Source organism: Mastomys coucha, unplaced genomic scaffold (genome assembly GCF_008632895.1).
Source record: "Mastomys coucha isolate ucsf_1 unplaced genomic scaffold, UCSF_Mcou_1 pScaffold13, whole genome shotgun sequence".
Taxonomy (NCBI): domain Eukaryota; kingdom Metazoa; phylum Chordata; class Mammalia; order Rodentia; family Muridae; genus Mastomys; species Mastomys coucha.
Window position 1 is genome coordinate 46054524 of NW_022196895.1, and position 8915 is coordinate 46063438.

Here is an 8915-nt window from a genome sequence, read left to right on the forward strand (position 1 = left end):
TTTCTGAACTACTTCCAGGCATGACGATTTCAACTTCATGCAGCAAATTCCAGGAGGCTATCAACAACCATGAAGATGTCAACTGTCAAAGCCTCCACAGTCCTGAGGTCTGAGAAACCTCATTAGCCAAATACTATTTTGGAATGATAACATATTGATGACACATACCTGAACTGCTCTACGAAGCATGACCTAACAGCAAAGCAGCTGTTGGGTTATCCAGGTAACTAGTGAGATGGGGCAAGCATGACGTCAGCATATTTCCTGGAGTCTGAGGACCCACAGACATCAACTTTTTTGTCACCCTCCCCCCCACCACCACCAAGTGGCATTTCTGAGAGCATCTGGATAAGGACAGAGGTGAATGCTTAGGTTGGCCTGCTCCATCATCCCTAATCAGTAGCTGGGCTGCCACTAGTCTAAAGTCTCCTGTGTACAAATGAGAGTGAACCAAGGCGGAATCTGATCCAGTGTCTCACAGATGATAAAATTATTTGTTCCAGAACAGAGGAGGCAGGGCATCTTGGGTAGTCAAGATTAGTTCTTATGGATAAGATGGGTTTGAGCCGTTCCTGTTTTCTTTACACGTTCTGTCCCCTTTCAGACATTTCTCATGTGTTGGTTATGTTGGAATTCAGACTTCTCCACTCTGAGCATAAGGAAGTATTCTCTGTGTGTCAACATGGAGGTGCTAGAAGGTCTTTGCCGTCCTCTTCCACCATGAGTTATGCAGCATCTTGCTCTTTTACAGAAGCGGATCTGGCTCCTAGAAGATAATGCATCTTCTAGCTCAGTGCTTCTTAGCCTTCCTAATGCTTTGGTCCTTTAATACAGTTCCTCATGTTGTGGTGACCCCCCCCCAACTACAAAATTATTTTGTTGCTACTTCATAACTGTAATTTTGCTACTGTTATGAGTTGTAATGTAAATCTCTGTGTTTTCCAGTGGTCTGAGGCAACCCTTGTTAAAGGGTTGGCCATTCCCAAAGCAGCCGCCACCCACAGGTTGAGAATCACTGTTCTAGCTAATACAGCTGGTAAGTAGATGAGCTGACTAGTGTTTGACTATGCAACCAGTATTGAGAACCCTACCCTTTGCCACTCACCCTAGTGCTCACAAATGGGTGGGTGTCAGAGATGTGTCTCTGTTTCCAGATATGGGTTTGCACAAGGCTCTGTGGCTTAAAAGAAGATGCTGTCGAGATTTACTTCAATTACCTTAGCTCTGTGTTTACTTCTGTGACACTTGCTCATGAGTACCAAGGTCAGAACGCTAACAGTCATTAGAAGCAACAGCTGGCTTGCTGCTGAAAGTATGGCAATTGGGATCTCTTACTGAGAGCTCTGTGTCCACAGCTCCGATGATTATTAAGCAGTGGATGAGGAACCACTAAGTGGCTGTAATGGTGTCCCATCCCACTAAGATGCAGTTACTCACGTTCATTGACTAGAATTGTTTGCAGCTGTTACATAGAATTGCATAAGACATTTGAGTAAAACAACAATAGAATTGATTGTAGTGGCTACACATAATGGACATAAGGCATTTGAGTAAAACAACAATAAATACAATGAAAACGAACAAAACAACGACAACAACAAACCAGTACCTCACATATGGCAAGTGCTCTTCTACTGTTCATCTTTACCGTCTCCACTGACACTGCTACCACTGACACTGTCACCACTGACACTGCTACCACTGACACTGTCTCCACTGACACTGCTACCACTGACACTGTCACCATGGACACTGCTACCACTGACACTGTCACCACTGACACTGCCACCATCACTGCCACCACTGACACTGTCACCACTGACACTGTCACCACTGACACTGTCACTACTGACACTGCCACCACTGACAGACACTACCTCCACTGACACTGCCACATCTAACACTGCAACCACTGACACTGCCACCACTGACACTGCCTGCACTGACACTGCCACCACTGACACTGCCTGCACTGACACTGCCTCCATTGGCACTGCCTGCACTGACACTGCCACCACTGACACTACCTGCACTGACACTGCCACCACTGACACTGCCTCCACTGACACTGCCACCGTCACTGCCACCACTGACACTGTCACCACTGCCAGACACTACCACCACTGACACTGCCACCACTGACACTGCCACCACTGACACTGTCACCACTGACACTACCTGCACTGACACTGCCACCACTGACACTGCCTCCACTGACACTGCCACCACTGACATTGCCTCCACTGACACTGCCACCGTCACTGCCACCACTGACACTGTCACCACTGCCAGACACTACCTCCACTGACACTGCCACATCTAACACTGCCACCACTGACACTGCCACCACTGACACTGCCACCACTGACACTGCCTGCACTGACACTGCCTCCATTGGCACTGCCTGCACTGACACTGTCTCCACTGGCACTGCCTCCACTGACACTGACACCGTCACTGTCACCACTGACATTGTCACCACTGACACTGCCACCACTGCCACTGTCACCACTGATAGACACTACCACCACTACTTCTAGCATCACCTGCAGTACTACTGCTGTCACCTACAAGAGGTGGGTGGGACGTGAAGGGGACGAGGCTTGCTGAGTGTAGATTGAAGCCAGTATGTGGGTCAAGATTCATCCGTAGTAAACAGTTTCCTCTTCTAAAAAAATTCTAGTTGCTAAATTTCAGACTCACACTGCATCTCATCTATCCTCCTATCTGTTTTATGAAGATGGGATCTAATACCAAGAGTATTTAGGAGGCTTGCTTCATTCTTGGAACATTTTTAGGGTTGAATAGCCCTCATGCAAAAAATCTTGGAACCAGAGGTAGTACAGATTTTGGATGTGGAGTTTTTTTTTTTCAAATTAAAAATAAAAACAAACAAAACCCCAAACCCCCCAAACTTGAAATGTCTCAAAATTCCAACAAGCTGTAACATGGAACAATATATATGTAAGGAAGATTCAGGTTTACAATAAGATGCTAACCTTTATCTTGGGAAATATATGCTTCCTATGACTTTATAGCATGCTTTTCACTTTTACAATACAATAACATATTTAACCATAGATGCCAGGGCTGTGCTCACTTCCATTCAACCAAAACCAAAGTCTGATTGATACAGTCTGCTGGTCCCCTCTCCCCAACAATGACCCCTCTCAGCCCCCAATACTTGGCTGATATCCTGGTCTTGGTGCATTCTCAGTCCTAGAAATGTGATTGGTCAGTTTTCTCTAAGTCACACTTGCTCCTGGCCATAGCTTTAACATGGATTCCATTCATACAAATGGAACCCATATGTGTGTCATCTGAGAAGAACTTGTCTTTTCTACGAGCTCTTTAAGACACACACCCACACAAACATTCTTCATTTGTCCCCCTTGGCTTCCTTTGGTTTATGGTGGCTCTATGGTTTAAAATCCTGGAATTTCAAGGTCATGACCAACCAGTGTAGGGGAAGGGGGATGATTGACATTTGTTATAGTACTCTGCATTCATAGGTATTGACCCTGGTTTACAACTATTGGGCTAGACATGTTCTCAATTAACTAACTAAATCTACTCCTTCCTAGAACATAGACCTCTTGCCCATATTACAACAAAGGTGATGTGGCATGGATTTTATGGCTTGTCTTGGTTTCTGGCATTGTATTGTCATTCAATAGGCTGGAGATTAATTAAGGATATATGCGACCAGATCTCATGCATGTTTGTGGGAGTTGATATCCATTGCTGAAACCTATTCGTTGCTAAACTGAAACAATACCCTATTTTTCCTTTAGAAGAATCACCCATCTCCTTTTTTTTTTTTATTTTTTATCTTTTTGCCCCTTTAGGTATCCGCTCCGGAGAGATGGCTCAGCACTTCAAAGGACTTGTTTTGAATTCCTGACAACCCTGGAGTCCCCGTAGAAGAAACAAAAGAACCAAGAACCAGAACCACCTCCACCAAGTTGTCTTCTGAGTGGCATGCCCTCTGTGGCAGGCACACCCAGACTCACATTCACATATACTCATGCACACATATCCACACAGACTCACATTCACATATACTCATGCACACATATCCACACATGCTTACTCACATAATAGTAATGAAATTAAAGTTGACAAAACAGACAAAACCAAGTTGGGCAAATGATCTTCCTCTGACCAGTCAGAACATTCCATTCCTGTCCAATAATGATTGGTTCAGGACTAAATACATAATAGTTATATCATCAACACTGACTTGGCTATAGGGATGGGAATGCAGTACCCTGGGTTGACACAAACTAGAATGAACAAGTCCCTAGATTCAGAAGACTTTCCTAGTGTACAGGGTCCTGGGTTCAATTCCAAAAAATAAGCCACTTTTCACTTTTGAGGCAGGGTCTCACTAGATTGACCAGGCTGCCCTTGAACTTACCAAGTAGCCTAAGTAAGCTTTGAACTTCCAATCTTCCTCCCTTTGCCTCAGGCCAGTTATTGAGTAGAGTACCAACAGGCTCAGCTCACTCCAGAATCCCTGCCTGAGATACAGGAAGAAACCATTGTTTCTTCTCACTAAACAAGAGACAAATGTGGCTTCAAGTCTGGAGCTTCCGTGAGGATAAACCCTGAGGAAAAAGGTAATCTGTAATGTACAGCCAACAAAAGAAAAAAACAAACCACTTGTGCCGTGACCTTAGGCCCAGCTGACATCAGCCTGCTTGAGAATTCTTCAAGTTCAAAGCCAGTACACCACAATCACCATCATTATCATGTTCGGCTTAGTCACTGTTCTGTTGCCTTGAAGAGACAATGTCCTGGCTAGTTTTATGTCAATTTGACACATGCTAGAGTCATCCAAGAGGAAGGAACCTCAATTGAGATAATGCCTCTATAGGATCAGGCTATAAGCAAGCCTGGGGCAGGGGGCACATTTTCTTAATCATTGGTTGATGTGGTTAGGCTCAACCCATGGGCAGGGTGGGGCCACTCCTGGGTTGGTAGTCCTGGGTTCCATGGGGAACAAGGCAGTAAGCAGCACCCACTATGGCCTCTGCATCGGCTTCTGCTTCCTTCACTTGAATTCTTGTCCTTACTTCTTTCAATGATCAATAGAGATATGGAAATGAAAGCCAAATAAAAAAAACCCTTTTCTCTCCAACTTGCTTTGGTCATGGTGTTTTGGCACAGCAATAATAACTCCAATGGCCTAGGCAACTTTTTTTTTCCCCCCCGAAAGATTTATTTATTTATTATATGTGAGTACACTGTAGCTATTTTCAGACACTCCAGAAGAGGGCGTCAGATCTCATTATGGATGGTTGTGAGCCACCATGGGGTTGCTGGGATTTGAACTCAGAACCTTTGGAAGAGCAGTCGGTGCTCTTAACCACTGAGCCATCTCTCCAGCCCCTCCCCACCTTCTAGGCAACTTTTTTAAAAGAAATGATTTAATTGAGGGCTTACTTACAGTTTTAGAGGTGTAGTCTATCATCATCATGGAGGGAGCATGGTGGCATGTGGGCGGTAGCTGAGAGCTACATCCTGATCCATAGGAAGCAGGAAGGAGATATAAGAGACCTGTCTTGGTCTTTAGAAACCTCAAAGCCCACCCCCATTAACATACTTCTTCCAACAAAGTCACACTTCTAATCCTTTTCATCCTATTACTTGCGAAATTGCCTTTATCAGATTGAGGACCCAGCCCACTGTGTGCAGTACCGTCCCTGGCAGCTCATCCTGGGCAAGCAAACTGAGCAAGCCATGAAAGCAAGCCCATAAGCATCATCTGTCTCTCCTTGGCATCTACTTCAGTTCCTGCCTCTAGGTCTGTGTCCTGAGTTGAGTTCCTGCCTTGCCTTCCTTCAGTGATGGACTTTAAGCAGTAAGATGGAATAAACCCTTTCTTCTCCAAGTCACTTTCTGCTCATGGATTTTAAGACACTGAAGATCGGTGAAGAGTTGAATATTTGTATTCTCCTTGTTCAGTTTAACGTTGAAATTGATTATCAATGGCAATCCTCCTGATGGACACGTTTGAGCTAACCTTTTTCCAGTGGACATTTAGAAAACAATACAACACAAAATCACCATCACCACCACCACCACCACCACCACCACCACCAGAAAACCAACCCAACATTAATCTAAAGGCCCTAACCCCAGTTCTATGGCTGCCAGTACACTGAAACCTTCCTATGACTGATCTTGTTTCTTTCACAACTCCAGGAGGTTGACACACCATTTTACGGCTGGTAAAACTTAGGCTTAGAAATTGTTGAAAGATTCCCAGCTGCTACCTGTTGAGGCAGAGTTATGACCCAGGCTATATGGGTTCAGAGCTCCTCCTTCAAACTCTTATGAAGACTCCCTGAGTCTGTGCACATCCAGTCTGGAAGGATTTGCCTCTGGTCTCCAGGTCCTGTGTGTCCTATATCAGGTCTCAGCTCAACGGGAGACTTAGATTCCAGGACTCAGGACTCCCTGGGTCATCCACAAGGCTCACTGTGGGATTTTCCAGTAGCAATTATGGACCATGGGGACAGAACTGAATCATTTTGAAGAAGTGGGATGTCTTTCCTGAGAAGAATTGTTACATTCTGTCTGCCTGTTCCTTTATACATTGAAGATGCCTTGTTGTGGGAGAACAACCACCCTTTCCTAATAAATCACTTGCAATTCTACTCATTGCACAGTTTTTACCGCAATGAACTGATGGTAATGAAAGGTAGTAACTTTTATTACTTTATTTTATTGATAATGTTCTAATGGGAGGTAGAGATGACTTGAAACTTTTGATATTTATTCTATGTGAATTTCTTATCTACAACACAGTTTTGCTTCACAATGAATTAAAAACAGAACATGTTCTACCATGCTATAGAATCTTCATGTTGCCCACGCCACGCTGATGATTACAATACGCATTCTGTGCTGCTTGTCAACTCTTATCACTGTCTTGGCTTGGTCTCCTGGAGATTGTGTGTGTGTGTGTGTGTGTGTGTGTGTGTGTGTGTGTAGGTGTGACTTGGTGACAACAGAGATCAGTGACAGATGTGAGCAGACACTGAAGCAGCACTGGGCAACTGGATAGGAGTGATTCTCACGACTGCAATTCTCACCATACGGTTGCTGAGAGAGTCAAGGCTGCAACATTGTATAAAGGATTTGTTTGCATTGTATTTAGAATTCTAGATAGCCTGTATTGGGCGAGTTCTATGGTTTGGATGAGCGATTCACAAAGTTCCTTATGTTAAAGATTTATTTTCCAGCGTGGCAACATGGTGGTGCTGTGGATCCATAGGGACTTAGAATGTTCTTAGATTTTTGGAAACATGCCCAGAATTACTGTGGCACCATTACCCCTCCCTGCTTCCTTTCTAGCTTGAGATGGGAACTTATGCTTGTTCTTCCACCATATATATCCACCATGAAATGCGACCCTCATCAGAGACTTAAAAAATTGGCCTATCTAATCTTGGACTTTAACTTTCAGCCAAAATAAGTCTCAATGTTACAAATAGCTTATGAAATATTTCATTATGGTTATGTGAGGCTCATGGATAGAGGGACAGCCTGGAAAGAGCTTAAGGGGACTCGCTTCAATTCTTGCCTACTCAGCATTCATTTACTTCATTTGTGTAGCTCTCGACATTCCAGGAAATCTGTTCTTGTAGAGATTGTTCCAGTGAAGTTGATTTCCAGTCTTGATGTAGCTTAAGAACAAGTCTGACCAAATCCCCGTACATCTGGCTTGATTCAGAGGTGGGAAATGACAAGGAACTAGGACTCTCCCCTCTGCTGAAGCATCTAAGATAGATCTTGACTTAGCATCTTCTTAGTGGAAGTACAAGACTAGCCTGTGTATCTCTCCTGAGCTTTGGAGTCCCTTTGTAAGTAGCATCGGCTCTAGCAGGTCTGGAGCTAGGAAACAGAACTGATAAAATGTCAGGGATACAAGCTTATGGTGAACTGGAGTCACGTGTTTCTCCCCAAGTGAGTGTTGTAAAAGAGAGGCAGCATCAGCAGCAAAAGGTCTAAGGACGAAGAGTTCGTGATGTTGCACCATGAGACTTTCCAAATCTGAATCTTCTGGGGGAGCTGGAGATTTTGGGTGTGGTGGGTGTGGGAGTAGAAAGCTTCCAGACAATGCAGTACAGGGCCCCAGCACCCCTCCCTTCCTTTAGCCCTCTCTATAATCTTTCTTTCCTTCCTTCCTTCTTCCTTCCTACTTTCCCTCCCTCCCTTTTCTTTCTTAAGATTTATTTATTTATCTATTTATTATTTATTTATTTATTTATTTATTTATTTATTTATTTATTTATGTGAGTATACTATCGCTGTCTTCAGACACACCAAAAGAGGGCATCAGATTCCATTACAGATGGTTATGAGCTACCATGTGGTTGCTGGGAATTGAACTCAGGACCTTTGGAAGAGCAGTCAGTGCTCTTAACCAAGGAGTCACCTCTCCAGCCCCTTCTGCAGTCCTCCTCCCTCTAAGACCTCTTGACTTCAGTTTGCTTCCGCTGCTCCTGCCCTTCTCCGCTAGGCCCAGATGACTTTTTGCCTCTGGCAGTGTTCAGATGAAATTCACATTTCCATTCAGCAAATGTGCTTGAAGACATGTTCTAGATGAAATGTACTGGGGGGGGGGGGTGATGTGAGCTCAGTGACAGGCTTTTAATTCCAAGCATTTAGGATGCAGAGGCATGCATTTGAAGCCTGCCAGGTAAGACGCTGTCTCACAAAACTAAACAAAAACAGAAAATGAAGTCCCTGGCATTTGATATTTGTATTGGGAGGCATCAGCCGGGACCTAAGGAATCACAGAGGTCAAAGGGTCACAGGCAGTGTTAATGTACCAGTGTGTTACTCCTCCTTATATTTCTTTTGTTTGGTTGGTTTGGTTTTTGTATTTTGAGACAGGGTTT

The 8915-nt window shown here is 44.2% G+C and overlaps 1 long non-coding RNA gene across 1 annotated transcript; it reads left to right on the forward strand.

The window, feature by feature from the left end:
* LOC116087639 lies at nucleotides 1-4090 on the forward strand. The gene is made up of 3 exons (XR_004117533.1): nucleotides 1-223; nucleotides 946-1036; nucleotides 3849-4090. It is a non-coding gene; the product is annotated as an uncharacterized LOC116087639 (long non-coding RNA).
* The last annotated feature ends 4825 nt before the right edge of the window (nucleotides 4091-8915 follow it).